Below are 15,829 nucleotides of genomic sequence, written 5' to 3'. Positions count from 1 at the left end.
ACGCTTAACCAGAATGACCTACGGAAAAAATACACATACCGTTGTAATCGGGCGACTTCCTACTTTCCGGTGCAGTAGGAAATTTTGTGTTTGGTCAATCCTTTCGCGGGATATGGAAGTTTGAAGCTAAGAAATGTTTGAGAAGACAACAAATTTTTCGCACTTCTGCTGCTCCAAACGTTTGACTAGAATGGCCTGGGGAAAAAATACACATACCGTTGTCATCGGGAGAGTTTCTACTTTCAGACGCAGCAGGTATTTTTGGGTTTGGTCAATCCGTTCGCGAGATATGGGAGTTTGAAGCTAAGAAATGGTTGAGAAGACAACAAATTTTTCGCACTTCTTCTGCTCCAAACGTTTGACTAGAATGGCCTTGGGAAAAAATACACATACCGTTGTAATCGGGCGAGTTTCTACTTTCAGATGCAATAGGAATTTTTGGCTTTGGTCAATCCGTTCGCGATATATGGGAGTTTGAAGCTAAGAAATGGTTGGGAAGGCAACAAATTTTGCGCAATTCTACTGCTCCAAACGCTTAACCGGAATGGCAGCGGGAATAAATACACATACCGTTGTAATCGGTCGAGTATCTACTTTCAGATGCAAGGGGAATTTTTCGGTTTGGTCAATCCGGTCGCGAGATGTGGGAGTTTGAAGCTAAGAAATGGTTGAGAAGGCAACAAATTTTTCGCACTTCTGCTGCTCCAAACGCTTAACCAGAATGGCCTAGGGAAAAAATACACATACCGTTGTAATCGTACGAGTTTCTACTTTCAGACGCAACAGGAATTTTTGGGTTTGGTCAATCCGTTCGCGATATATGGGAGTTTGAAGCTAAGAAATGGTTGAGGAGACAACAAATTTTGCGCACTTCTACTGCTCCAAACGCTTAACCAGAATTGCCTCGGGAAAAAATACACATACCTTTGAAATCGGGCGAGTTTCTACTTTCAGATGCAATAGGAATTTTTGGCTTTGGTCAATCCGTTCGCGATATATGGGAGTTTGAAGCTAAGAAATGGTTGGGAAGGCAACAAATTTTGCGCATTTCTGCTGCTCCAAACGCTTAACCAGAATGGCCTAGGGAAAAAATACACATACCGTTGTAATCGGGCGAGTTGCTACTTTCAGATGCAATAGGAATTTTTGGGTTTGGTCAATCCGTTCGCGAGATATGGGATTTCGAAGCTAAGAAATGGTTGAGAAGACAAATAATTTTTCGCACTTCTGCTGCTCCAAACGCATGACCAGAATGGCCTAGGGACAAAATACACATACCGTTGTAATCGGGAGAGTTTCTACATTCAGACGCAACAGGAATTTTTGGGTTTGGACAATCCGTTCGCGAGATATGGGAGTTTGAAGTTAAGAAATGGTTGAGAAGACAACAAATTTTGCGCACTTCTGCTGCTCCAAACGCTTAACCGGAATGACCTAGGGAAAAAATACACATGCCGTTGTAATCGGGCGAGTTCCTACTTTCAGACGCAAGAGGAATTTTTGGGTTTTGGTCAATCCGTTCGCGAGATATGTGTGTTTGAAGCTAAGAAGTGGTTGAGAAGACAACAAATTTTGCGCACTTCTGCTGCTCCAAACGCTTAACCAGAATGACCTAGGGAAAAAGTACACATACCGTTGTAATCGGGCGAGTTCCTACTTTCACACGCAGCAGGAATTTTTGGGCTTGGTCAATCCGTTCGCGAGATATGGGAGTTTGAAGCTAAGAAATGGATGGGAAGGCAACAAATTTTTCGCAATTCTGCTGCTCCAAACGCTTAACCAGAATGGCCTAGGGAAAAAATACACATACCGTTGCAATCGGGCGAGTTTCTACTTTCAGACGCAGCAGGAATTTTTGGGCTTGGTCAAACCGTTCGCGAGATATGGGTGTTTGAAGCTAAGAAATGGGTGAGAAGGCAACAAATTTTTCGCACTTCTGCTGCTCCAAACGCTTAACCAGAATTGCCGCGGGAATAAATACACATACCGTTGCAATCGGCAGACTTTCTACATTCAGACGCAACAGGAATATTTGGGTTTGGTCAATACGTTCGCGAGATATGGGAGTTTGAAACTAAGAAATGGTTGAGCAGACAACAAATTTTTCCCACTTCTGCTGCTACAAACGCTTAACCAGAATGGGCCTGGGAAAAAATACACATACCGTTGTCATCGGGAGAGTTTCTACTTTCAGACGCAGCAGGTATTTTTGGGTTTGGTCAATCCGTTCGCGAGATAAGGGAGTTTGAAGCTAAGAAATGTTTGGGAGGGCAACAAATTTTGCGCATTTCTGCTGCTCCAAACGCTTAACCAGAATGGCCTAGGGAAAAAATACACATACCGTTGTAATCGGGCGCGTTTCTACTTTCAGTTGCAATATTAATCTTTGGGTTTGGTCAATCCGTTCGCGAGATATGGGAGTTTGAAGCTAAGAAATGGTTGAGCAGACAACAAATTTTTCGCACTTCTGCTGCTCCAAACGCTTAACAAGAATGGCCGCGGGAATAAATACACATACCGTTGTAATCGGGCGAGTTGCTACTTTCAGATGCAATAGGAATTTTTGGGTTTGGTCAATCCGTTCGCGAGATATGGGATTTCGAAGCTAAGAAATGGTTGAGAAGACAAATAATTTTTCGCACTTCTGCTGCTCCAAACGCATGACCAGAATGGCCTAGGGACAAAATACACATACCGTTGTAATCGGGAGAGTTTCTACATTCAGACGCAACAGGAATTTTTGGGTTTGGACAATCCGTTCGCGAGATATGGGAGTTTGAAGTTAAGAAATGGTTGAGAAGACAACAAATTTTGCGCACTTCTGCTGCTCCAAACGCTTAACCGGAATGACCTAGGGAAAAAATACACATGCCGTTGTAATCGGGCGAGTTCCTACTTTCAAACGCAACAGGAATTTTTGGGTGTGGTCTATCCAATCGCGAGATATGCGAGTTTGAAGCTAAGAAATGGTTGAGCAGACAACAAATTTTTCCCACTTCAGCTGCTCCAAACGCTTAACCACAATGGCCTAGGGAAAAAATACACATACCTTTGTAATCGGGAGAGTCTCTACTTTCAGACGCAAGAGGAATTTTTGGGTTTTGGTCAATCCGTTCGCGAGATATGTGTGTTTGAAGCTAAGAAGTGGTTGAGAAGACAACAAATTTTGCGCACTTCTGCTGCTCCAAACGCTTAACCAGAATGACCTAGGGAAAAAGTACACATACCGTTGTAATCGGGCGAGTTCCTACTTTCACACGCAGCAGGAATTTTTGGGCTTGGTCAATCCGTTCGCGAGATATGGGAGTTTGAAGCTAAGAAATGGATGGGAAGGCAACAAATTTTTCGCAATTCTGCTGCTCCAAACGCTTAACCAGAATGGCCTAGGGAAAAAATACACATACCGTTGCAATCGGGCGAGTTTCTACTTTCAGACGCAGCAGGAATTTTTGGGCTTGGTCAAACCGTTCGCGAGATATGGGTGTTTGAAGCTAAGAAATGGGTGAGAAGGCAACAAATTTTTCGCACTTCTGCTGCTCCAAACGCTTAACCAGAATTGCCGCGGGAATAAATACACATACCGTTGCAATCGGCAGACTTTCTACATTCAGACGCAACAGGAATATTTGGGTTTGGTCAATACGTTCGCGAGATATGGGAGTTTGAAACTAAGAAATGGTTGAGCAGACAACAAATTTTTCCCACTTCTGCTGCTACAAACGCTTAACCAGAATGGGCCTGGGAAAAAATACACATACCGTTGTCATCGGGAGAGTTTCTACTTTCAGACGCAGCAGGTATTTTTGGGTTTGGTCAATCCGTTCGCGAGATAAGGGAGTTTGAAGCTAAGAAATGTTTGGGAGGGCAACAAATTTTGCGCATTTCTGCTGCTCCAAACGCTTAACCAGAATGGCCTAGGGAAAAAATACACATACCGTTGTAATCGGGCGCGTTTCTACTTTCAGTTGCAATATTAATCTTTGGGTTTGGTCAATCCGTTCGCGAGATATGGGAGTTTGAAGCTAAGAAATGGTTGAGCAGACAACAAATTTTTCGCACTTCTGCTGCTCCAAACGCTTAACAAGAATGGCCGCGGGAATAAATACACATACCGTTGTAATCGGTCGAGTATCTACTTTCAGATGCAAGGGGAATTTTTGGGTTTGGTCAATCCGTTCGCGAGATATGGGAGTTTGAAGCTAAGAAATGGTTGAGAAGACAAGTAATTTTTCGCACTTCGGTTGCTCCAAACGCATGACCAGAATGGCCTAGGGACAAAATACACATACCGTTGTAATCGGGAGAGGCTCTACTTTCAGACGCAAGAGGAATTTTTGGGGTTTGGTCAATCCGTTCGCGAGATATGGGTGTTTGAAGCTAAGAAATGGTTGAGCAGACAACAAATTTTTCCCACTTCTGCTGCTACAAACGCTTAACCAGAATGGCCCAGGGAAAAAATACACATACCGTTGTCATCGGGAGAGTTTTTACTTTCAAACGCAGCAGGTATTTTTGGGTTTGGTCAATCCGTTCGCGAGATATGGGAGTTTGAAGCTAAGAAATGGTTGAGAAGACAACAAATTTTTCGCTCTTCTGCTGCTCCAAACGTTTGACTAGAATGGCCTTGGGAAAAAATACACATACCGTTGTAATCGGGCGAGTTTCTACTTTCAGATGCAATAGGAATTTTTGGCTTTGGTCAATCCGTTCGCGATATATGGGAGTTTGAAGCTAAGAAATGGTTGGGAAGGCAACAAATTTTGCGCACTTCTACTGCTCCAAACGCTTAACCAGATAGGCCGCGGGAATAAATACACATACCGTTGTAATCGGCCGAGTATCTACTTTCAGATGCAAGGGGAATTTTTCGGTTTGGTCAATCCGGTCGCGAGATATGGGAGTTTGAAGCTAAGAAATGGTTGAGAAGGCTACAAATTTTTCGCACTTCTGCTGCTCCAAACGCTTAACCAGAATGGCCTAGGGAAAAAATACACATACCGTTGTAATCGTACGTGTTTCTACTTTCAGACGCAACAGGAATTTTTGGGTTTGGTCAATCAGTTCGCGAGATATGGGAGTTTGAAGCTAAGAAATGGTTGAGGAGACAACAAATTTTGCCCACTTCTACTGCTCCAAACGCTTAACCAGAATGGCCGCGGGAAAAAATACACATACCGTTGAAATCGGGCGAGTTTCTACTTTCAGATGCAATAGGAATTTTTGGCTTTGGTCAATCCGTTCGCGATATATGGGAGTTTGAAGCTAAGAAATGGTTGGGAAGGCAACAAATTTTGCGTATTTCTGCTGCTCCAAACGCTTAACCACAATGGCCTAGGGAAAAAATACACATACCGTTGTAATCGGGCGAGTTGCTACTTTCAGATGCAATAGGAATTTTTGGGTTTGGTCAATCCGTTCGCGAGATTTGGGAGTTCGAAGCTAAGAAATGGTTGAGAAGACAAGTAATTTTTCGCACTTCTGCTGCTACAAACGCTTATCCAGAATGGTATAGGGAAAAAATACACATACCGTTGTAATCGGGCGAGTTTCTACTCCCAGATGCAATAGGAATTTTTGGCTTTGTTCAATCCGGTCGCGAGATATGGGAGTTTGAAGCTAAGAAATGGATGAGAAGGCAACAAACTTTTCGCAATTCTGCTGCTCCAAACGCTTAACCAGAATAGCCTAGAGGAAAAAAATACACCAGCCTTTGTAATCGGGCGAGTTTCTACTTTCAGACGCAGCAGAAATATTTGGGTTTGGTCAATCCGTTCGCGAGATATGGGAGTTTGAAGCTAAGAAATGGTTGGGAAGGCAACAAATTTTGCGCATTTCTGCTGCTCCAAACGCTTATCCAGAATGGCCTAAGGAAAAAATATACCTACCGTTGTAATCGCGCGAGTTTCTACTTTCAGATGCAATAGGAATTTTTGGCTTTGTTCGATCCGTTCGCGATATATGGGAGATTGAATCTAAGAAATGGTTGGGAAGGCAACAAATTTTGCGCACTTCTGCTGCTCCAAACGCTTAACCAGAATGGCCTAGGGACAAAATACAAATACCGTTGTAATCGGGCTAGTTTCTACTTTCAGACGCAGCAGGAATTTTTGGGCTTGGTCAATCGCTTCGCGAGGTATGGGGGTTCGAAGCTAAGAAATGCTTGAGAAGGCAACAAATTTTTCGCAGTTCTGCTGCTCCAAACGCTTAACCAGACAGTCCTAGGGACAAAATACACAAACCGTTGTAATCGTACGAGTTTCTACTTTCAGACGCAACAGGAATTTTTGGGTTTGGTCAATCCGTTCGCGAGATATGGGAGTTTGAAGCTAAGAAATGGTTGAGGAGACAACAAATTTTGCGCACTTCTACTGCTCCAAACGCTTAACCAGGATGGCCTAGGAAAAAAATACACACACCGTTGTAATCGGGTGAGTTTCTACTTTCAGACGCAACAGGAATTTTTGGCTTTGTTCGATCCGTTCGCGATATATGGGAGATTGAATCTAAGAAATGGTTGGGAAGGCAACAAATTTTTCGCACTTCTGCTGCTCCAAACGCTTAACCACAATGGCCTAGGGAAAAAATACACATACTTTTGTAATCGGGAGAGTTTCTACTTTCAGACGCAACAGGAATTTTTGGGTTTGGTCAAGCCGTTCGCGAGATATGGAAGTTTGAAGCTAAGAAATGGTTGATAAGACAACAAATTTTTCCCAATTCTGCTGCTCCAAACGCTTAACCAGAATGGCCTAGGGAAAAAATACACATACCGCTGTAATCGGGCGAGTATCTACTTTCAGATTCAAGAGGAATTTTTGGGCTTGGTCAAATCTTTCGCGAGATATGGGCGTTTGAAGCTAAGGAATGGTGGAGCAGACAACAAATTTTTCGCACTTCTGCTGCTACAAACGCTTATCCAGAATGGCCTAGGGAAAAAATACACATACCGTTGTAATCGGGCGAGTTTCGACTTTCAGATGCAATAGTAATTTTTGGGTTTGGTCAATCCGTTCGTGAGATATGGGAGTTTGAAGCCAAGAAATGTTTGAAAAGACAACAAATTTTTCGCACTTCTGCTGCTCCAAACGCTTAACCAGGATGGTATAGGGAAAAAATACACATACCCTTGTAATCGGGAGAGTTTCTACTTTCAGACGCAGCAGGTATTTTTGGGTTTGGTCAATCCGTTCACGAGATATGGGAGTTTGAAGCTAAGAAATGGTTGAGCAGACAACAAATTTTGCGCACTTCTACTGCTACAAACGCTTAACCAGGATGGCCTAGGAAAAAAATACACACACCGTTGTAATCGGGTGAGTTTCTACTTTCAGACGCAACAGGAATTTTTGGCTTTGTTCGATCCGTTCGCGATATATGGGAGATTGAATCTAAGAAATGGTTGGGAAGGCAACAAATTTTTCGCACTTCTGCTGCTCCAAACGCTTAACCACAATGGCCTAGGGAAAAAATACACATACTTTTGTAATCGGGAGAGTTTCTACTTTCAGACGCAACAGGAATTTTTGGGTTTGGTCAAGCCGTTCGCGAGATATGGAAGTTTGAAGCTAAGAAATGGTTGATAAGACAACAAATTTTTCCCAATTCTGCTGCTCCAAACGCTTAACCAGAATGGCCTAGGGAAAAAATACACATACCGCTGTAATCGGGCGAGTATCTACTTTCAGATTCAAGAGGAATTTTTGGGCTTGGTCAAATCTTTCGCGAGATATGGGCGTTTGAAGCTAAGAAATGGTGGAGCAGACAACAAATTTTTCGCACTTCTGCTAATACAAACGCTTATCCAGAATGGCCTAGGGAAAAAATACACATACCGTTGTAATCGGGCGAGTTTCGACTTTCAGATGCAATAGTAATTTTTGGGTTTGGTCAATCCGTTCGCGAGATATGGGAGTTTGAAGCCAAGAAATGTTTGAAAAGACAACAAATTTTTCGCACTTCTGCTGCTCCAAACGCTTAACCAGGATGGTATAGGGAAAAAATACACATACCCTTGTAATCGGGAGAGTTTCTACTTTCAGACGCAGCAGGTATTTTTGGGTTTGGTCAATCCGTTCACGAGATATGGGAGTTTGAAGCTAAGAAATGGTTGAGCAGACAACAAATTTTTCCCACTTCTGCTGATCCAAACGCTTAACCACAATGGTCTAGGGGAAAAAAAAAAATACCTTTGTAATCGGGAGAGTTTCTACTTTCAGACGCAGCAGGTATTTTTGGGTTTGGTCAATCTGTTCACGAGATATGGGAGTTTGAAGCTAAGAAATGGTTGAGCAGACAACAAATTTCTCCCAATTTTGCTGCTCCAAACGCTTAACCACAATGGCCTAGGGAAAAAATACACACACCTTTGTAATCGGAAGAGTTTCGACTTTCAGATGCAATAGTAATTTTTGGGTTTGGTCAATCCGTTCGCGAGATATGGGAGTTTGAAGCCAAGAAATGTTTGAAAAGACAACAAATTTTTCGCACTTCTGCTGCTCCAAACGCTTAACCAGGATGGTATAGGGAAAAAATACACATACCCTTGTAATCGGGAGAGTTTCTACTTTCAGACGCAGCAGGTATTTTTGGGTTTGGTCAATCCGTTCACGAGATATGGGAGTTTGAAGCTAAGAAATGGTTGAGCAGACAACAAATTTCTCCCAATTCTGCTGCTCCAAACGCTTAACCACAATGGCCTAGGGAAAAAAATGCACATACCTTTGTAATCGGGAGAGTTTCTACTTTCAGACGCAACAGGAACTTTTGGGTTTGGTCATTCCGTTCGCGAGATATGGGAGTTTGAAGCTAAGAAATGGTTGAGAAGACAACAAATTTTGCGCACTTCTGCTGCTCCAAACGCTTAACCACAATGGCCTAGGGAAAAAATACACATACCTTTGTAATCGGGAGAGTTTCTACTTTCAGACGCAACAGGAATTTTTGGGTTTGGTCAAGCCGTTCGCGAGATATGGGAGTTTGAAGCTAAGAAATGGTTGAGCAGACAACAAATTTTCCCACTTCTGCTGCTCCAAACGCTTAACCACAATGGCCTAGGGAAAAAAATGCACATACCTTTGTAATCGGGAGAGTTTCTACTTTCAGACGCAACAGGAACTTTTGGGTTTGGTCATTCCGTTCGCGAGATATGGGAGTTTGAAGCTAAGAAATGGTTGAGAAGACAACAAATTTTGCGCACTTCTGCTGCTCCAAACGCTTAACCACAATGGCCTAGGGAAAAAATACACATACCTTTGTAATCGGGAGAGTTTCTACTTTCAGACGCAACAGGAATTTTTGGGTTTGGTCAAGCCGTTCGCGAGATATGGAAGTTTGAAGCTAAGAAATGGTTGAGCAGACAACAAATTTTTCCCACTTCTGCTGATCCAAACGCTTAACCACAATGGCCTAGGGGAAAAAAAAAAATACCTTTGTAATCGGGAGAGTTTCTACTTTCAGACGCAACAGGAATTTTTGGGTTTGGTCAAGCCGTTCGCGAGATATGGGAGTTTGAAGCTAAGAAATGGGTGAGCAGACAACAAATTTTCCCACTTCTGCTGCTCCAAACGCTTAACCACAATGGCCTAGGGAAAAAAATGCACATACCATTGTAATCGGGAGAGTTTCTACTTTCAGACGCAACAGGAATTTTTGGGTTTGGTCAAGCCGTTCGCGAGATGTGGAAGTTTGAAGCTAAGAAATGGTTGAGCAGAAAACAAATTTTTCCCAATTCTGCTGCTCCAAACGCTTAACCAGAATGGCCTAGGGGAAAAATACACATACCCCTGTAATCGGGCGAGTATCTACTTTCAGATTCAAGAGGAATTTTTGGGCTTGGTCAAATCTTTCGCGAGATATGGGCGTTTGAAGCTAAGAAATGGTGGAGCAGACAACAAATTTTTCGCACTTCTGCTGCTACAAACGCTTATCCAGAATGGCCTAGGGAAAAAATACACATACCGTTGTAATCGGGCGAGTTTCGACTTTCAGATGCAATAGTAATTTTTGGGTTTGGTCAATCCGTTCGCGAGATATGGGAGTTTGAAGCCAAGAAATGTTTGAAAAGACAACAAATTTTTCGCACTTCTGCTGCTCCAAACGCTTAACCAGGATGGTATAGGGAAAAAATACACATACCCTTGTAATCGGGAGAGTTTCTACTTTCAGACGCAGCAGGTATTTTTGGGTTTGGTCAATCCGTTCACGAGATATGGGAGTTTGAAGCTAAGAAATGGTTGAGCAGACAACAAATTTCTCCCAATTCTGCTGCTCCAAACGCTTAACCACAATGGCCTAGGGAAAAAATACACACACCTTTGTAATCGGGAGAGTTTCGACTTTCAGATGCAATAGCAATTTTTGGGTTTGGTCAATCCGTTCGCGAGATATGGGAGTTTGAATCTAAGAAATGGTTGAGAAGGCTACAAATTTCTCGCAATTCTGCTGCTCCAAACGCTTAACCAGAATGGCCTAGGGAAAAAATACACATACCGTTGTAATCGGGCGACTTTCTACTTTCAGATGCAATAGAAATTTTTGTTTTTGGTCAATCCTTTCGGGGGTATGGGAGTTTGAAGCTAAGAAATGGTTGAGTAGACAACAAATTTTTCCCACTTCTGCTGCTCCAAACGCTTAACCACAGTGCCCTAGGGAAAAAATACACATACCGTTGTAATCGGGCGAGTATCTACTTTCAGATGCAATAGTAATTTTTGGGTTTGGTCAATCCGTTCGCGAGATATGGGAGTTTGAAGTTAAGATATGGTTGAGCAGACAACAAATTTTTCCCACTTCTGCTGCTCCAAACGCTTAACCACAATGGTCTAGGGAAAAAATACACATACATTTGTAATCGGGAGAGTTTCTACTTTCAGACGCAACAGGAATTTTTGGGTTTGGTCAAGCCGTTCGCGAGATATGGGAGTTTGAAGCTAAGAAATGGTTGAGCAGACAACAAATTTTCCCACTTCTGCTGCTCCAAACGCTTAACCACAATGGCCTAGGGAAAAAAATGCACATACCTTTGTAATCGGGAGAGTTTCTACTTTCAGACGCAACAGGAACTTTTGGGTTTGGTCATGCCGTTCGCGAGATATGGGAGTTTGAAGCTAAGAAATGGTTGAGAAGACAACAAATTTTGCGCACTTCTGCTGCTCCAAACGCTTAACCACAATGGCCTAGGGAAAAAATACACATACCTTTGTAATCGGGAGAGTTTCTACTTTCAGACGCAACAGGAATTTTTGGGTTTGGTCAAGCCGTTCGCGAGATATGGAAGTTTGAAGCTAAGAAATGGTTGAGCAGACAACAAATTTTTCCCAATTCTGCTGCTCCAAACGCTTAACCAGAATGGCCTAGGGAAAAAATACACATACCGCTGTAATCGGGCGAGTATCTACTTTCAGACGCAGCAGGTATTTTTGGGTTTGGTCAATCCGTTCACGAGATATGGGAGTTTGAAGCTAAGAAATGGTTGAGCAGACAACAAATTTCTCCCACTTCTGCTGCTCCAAACGCTTAACCACAATGGCCTAGGGAAAAAATACACACACCTTTGTAATCGGTAGAGTTTCGACTTTCAGATGCAATAGTAATTTTTGGGTTTGGTCAATCCGTTCGCGAGATATGGGAGTTTGAATCTAAGAAATGGTTGAGCAGACAACAAATTTTTCCCACTTCTGCTGATCCAAACGCTTAACCACAATGGCCTAGGGGAAAAAAAAATATACCTTTGTAATCGGAAGAGTTTCTACTTTCAGACGCAACAGGAATTTTTGGGTTTGGTCAAGCCGTTCGCGAGATATGGGAGTTTGAAGCTAAGAAATGTTTGAGCAGACAACAAATTTTTCCCACTTCTGCTGCTCCAAACGCTTAACCACAATGGCCTAGGAAACAAATGCACATACCTTTGTAATCGGGAGAGTTTCTACTGTCAGACGCAACAGGAACTTTTGGGTTTGGACAATCCTTTGGCGAGATATGGGAGTTTGAAGTTAAGAAATGGTTGAGAAGGCAACAAATTTTGCGCACTTCTGCTGCTCCAAACGCTTAACGGGAATGACCTAGGGAAAAAATACACATGCCGTTGTAATCGGGCGAGTTCCTACTTTCAGACGCAACAGGAATTTTTGGGTTTGGTCTATCCATTCGCGAGATATGGGAGTTTGAAGCTAAGAAATGGTTGAGCAGACAACAAATTTCTCCCACTTCTGCTGCTCCAAACGCTTAACCACAATGGCCTAGGGAAAAAATACACACACCTTTGTAATCGGTAGAGTTTCGACTTTCAGATGCAATAGTAATTTTTGGGTTTGGTCAATCCGTTCGCGAGATATGGGAGTTTGAATCTAAGAAATGGTTGAGCAGACAACAAATTTTTCCCACTTCTGCTGATCCAAACGCTTAACCACAATGGCCTAGGGGAAAAAAAAATATACCTTTGTAATCGGAAGAGTTTCTACTTTCAGACGCAACAGGAATTTTGGGTTTGGTCAAGCCGTTCGCGAGATATGGGAGTTTGAAGCTAAGAAATGTTTGAGCAGACAACAAATTTTTCCCACTTCTGCTGCTCCAAACGCTTAACCACAATGGCCTAGGGAAACAAATGCACATACCTTTGTAATCGGGAGAGTTTCTACTGTCAGACGCAACAGGAACTTTTGGGTTTGGACAATCCTTTGGCGAGATATGGGAGTTTGAAGTTAAGAAATGGTTGAGAAGGCAACAAATTTTGCGCACTTCTGCTGCTCCAAACGCTTAACGGGAATGACCTAGGGAAAAAATACACATGCCGTTGTAATCGGGCGAGTTCCTACTTTCAGACGCAACAGGAATTTTTGGGTTTGGTCTATCCATTCGCGAGATATGGGAGTTTGAAGCTAAGAAATGGTTGAGCAGACAACAAATTTTTCGCACTTCTGCTGCTCCAAACGCTTAACCACAATGGTCTAGGGAAAAAATACACATACCTTTGTAATCGGGAGAGTTTCTACTTTCAGACGCAACAGGAATTTTTGGGTTTGGTCAAGCCGTTCGCGAGATATGGGAGTTTGAAGCTAAGAAATGGTTGAGCAGACAACAAATTTTCCCACTTCTGCTGCTCCAAACGCTTAACCACAATGGCCTAGGGAAAAAAATGCACATACCTTTGTAATCGGGAGAGTTTCTACTTTCAGACGCAACAGGAACTTTTGGGTTTGGTCATTCCGTTCGCGAGATATGGGAGTTTGAAGCTAAGAAATGGTTGAGAAGACAACAAATTTTGCGCACTTCTGCTGCTCCAAACGCTTAACCACAATGGCCTAGGGAAAAAATACACTTACCTTTGTAATCGGGAGAGTTTCTACTTTCAGACGCAACAGGAATTTTTGGGTTTGGTCAAGCCGTTCGCGAGATATGGAAGTTTGAATCTAAGAAATGGTTGAGCAGACAACAAATTTTTCCCAATTCTGCTGCTCCAAATGCTTAACCAGAATGGCCTAATGAAAAAATACACATACCGCTGTAATCGGGCGAGTATCTACTTTCAGATTCAAGAGGAATTTTTGGGTTTGGTCAAGCCGTTCGCGAGATATGGGAGTTTGAAGCTAAGAAATGGTTGAGCAGACAACAAATTTTCCCACTTCTGCTGCTCCAAACGCTTAACCACAATGGCCTAGGGAAAAAAATGCACATACCTTTGTAATCGGGAGAGTTTCTACTTTCAGACGCAACAGGAACTTTTGGGTTTGGAAAATCCTTTCGCGAGATATGGGAGTTTGAAGTTAAGAAATGGTTGAGAAGGCAACAAATTTTGCGCACTTCTGCTGCTCCAAACGCTTAACCGGAATGACCTAGGGAGAAAATACACATGCCGTTGTAATCGGGCGAGTTCCTACTTTCAGACGCAACAGGAATTTTTGGGTTTGGTCTATCCATTCGCGAGATATGGGAGTTTGAAGCTAAGAAATGGTTGAGCAGACAACAAATTTTTCGCACGTCTGCTGCTCCAAACGCTTAACCACAATGGTCTAGGGAAAAAATACACATACCTTTGTAATCGGGAGAGTTTCTACTTTCAGACGCAACAGGAATTTTTGGGTTTGGTCAAGCCGTTCGCGAGATATGGGAGTTTGAAGCTAAGAAATGGTTGAGCAGACAACAAATTTTCCCACTTCTGCTGCTCCAAACGCTTAACCACAATGGCCTAGGGAAAAAAATGCGCATACCTTTGTAATCGGGAGAGTTTCTACTTTCAGACGCAACAGGAACTTTTGGGTTTGGTCATTCCGTTCGCGAGATATGGGAGTTTGAAGCTAAGAAATGGTTGAGAAGACAACAAATTTTGCGCACTTCTGCTGCTCCAAACGCTTAACCACAATGGCCTAGGGAAAAAATACACATACCTTTGTAATCGGGAGAGTTTCTACTTTCAGACGCAACAGGAATTTTTGGGTTTGGTCAAGCCGTTCGCGAGATATGGAAGTTTGAAGCTAAGAAATGGTTGAGCAGACAACAAATTTTTCCCAATTCTGCTGCTCCAAACGCTTAACCAGAATGGCCTAGGGAAAAAATACACATACCGTTGTAATCGGGCGAGTATCTACTTTCAGATTCAAGAGGAATTTTTGGGCTTGGTCAAATCTTTCGCGAGATATGGGCGTTTGAAGCTAAGAAATGGTGGAGCAGACAACAAATTTTTCGCACTTCTGCTGCTACAAACGCTTATCCAGAATGGCCTAGGGAAAAAATGCACATACCGTTGTAATCGGGCGAGTTTCGACTTTCAGATGCAATAGTAATTTTTGGGTTTGGTCAATCCGTTCGCGAGATATGGGAGTTTGAAGCCAAGAAATGTTTGAAAAGACAACAAATTTTTCGCACTTCTGCTGCTCCAAACGCTTAACAAGGATGGTATAGGGAAAAAATACACATACCCTTGTAATCGGGAGAGTTTCTACTTTCATACGCAGCAGGTATTTTTGGGTTTGGTCAATCCGTTCACGAGATATGGGAGTTTGAAGCTAAGAAATGGTTGAGCAGACAACAAATTTCTCCCACTTCTGCTGCTCCAAACGCTTAACCACAATGGCCTAGGGAAAAAATACACACACCTTTGTAATCGGGAGAGTTTCGACTTTCAGATGCAATAGTAATTTTTGGGTTTGGTCAATCCGTTCGCGAGATATGGGAGTTTGAATCTAACAAATGGTTGAGAAGGCTACAAATTTCTCGCAATTCTGCTGCTCCAAACGCTTAACCAGAATGGCCTAGGGATAAAATACACATACCGTTGTAATCGGGCGACTTTCTACTTTCAGATGCAATAGAAATTTTTGTTTTTGGTCAATCCTTTCGGGGGTATGGGAGTTTGAAGCTAAGAAATGGTTGAGTAGACAACAAATTTTTCCCACTTCTGCTGCTCCAAACGCTTAACCACAATGCCCTAGGGAAAAAATACACATACCGTTGTAATCGGGCGAGTATCTACTTTCAGATGCAATAGTAATTTTTGGGTTTGGTCAATCCGGTCGCGAGATATGGGAGTTTGAAGCTAAGAAATGGTTGAGCACACTACAAATTTTTCGTACATCTGCTGCTGCAAACGCTTAACCAGAATGGTCTAGGGAAAAAATACAAATGCCGTTGTAATCGGTCGAGTTTCTAATATCAGATGCAAGAGGAATTTTTGGGTATGGTCAATCCATTCGCGAGATATGGAAGTTTGAAGCTAAGAAATGGTTGAGCAGACAACAAATTTTTCCCACTTCTGCTGCTCCAAACGCTTAACCAGAATGGCCGCGGGAATAAATACACATACCGTTGCAATCGGCAGACTTTCTACATTCAGACG

Source organism: Ptiloglossa arizonensis, unplaced genomic scaffold (assembly GCF_051014685.1).
Source record: "Ptiloglossa arizonensis isolate GNS036 unplaced genomic scaffold, iyPtiAriz1_principal scaffold0020, whole genome shotgun sequence".
In the NCBI taxonomy this organism is placed as follows: Eukaryota; Metazoa; Arthropoda; class Insecta; order Hymenoptera; family Colletidae; genus Ptiloglossa; species Ptiloglossa arizonensis.
Note: the sequence above shows the minus strand (reverse complement) of the source record.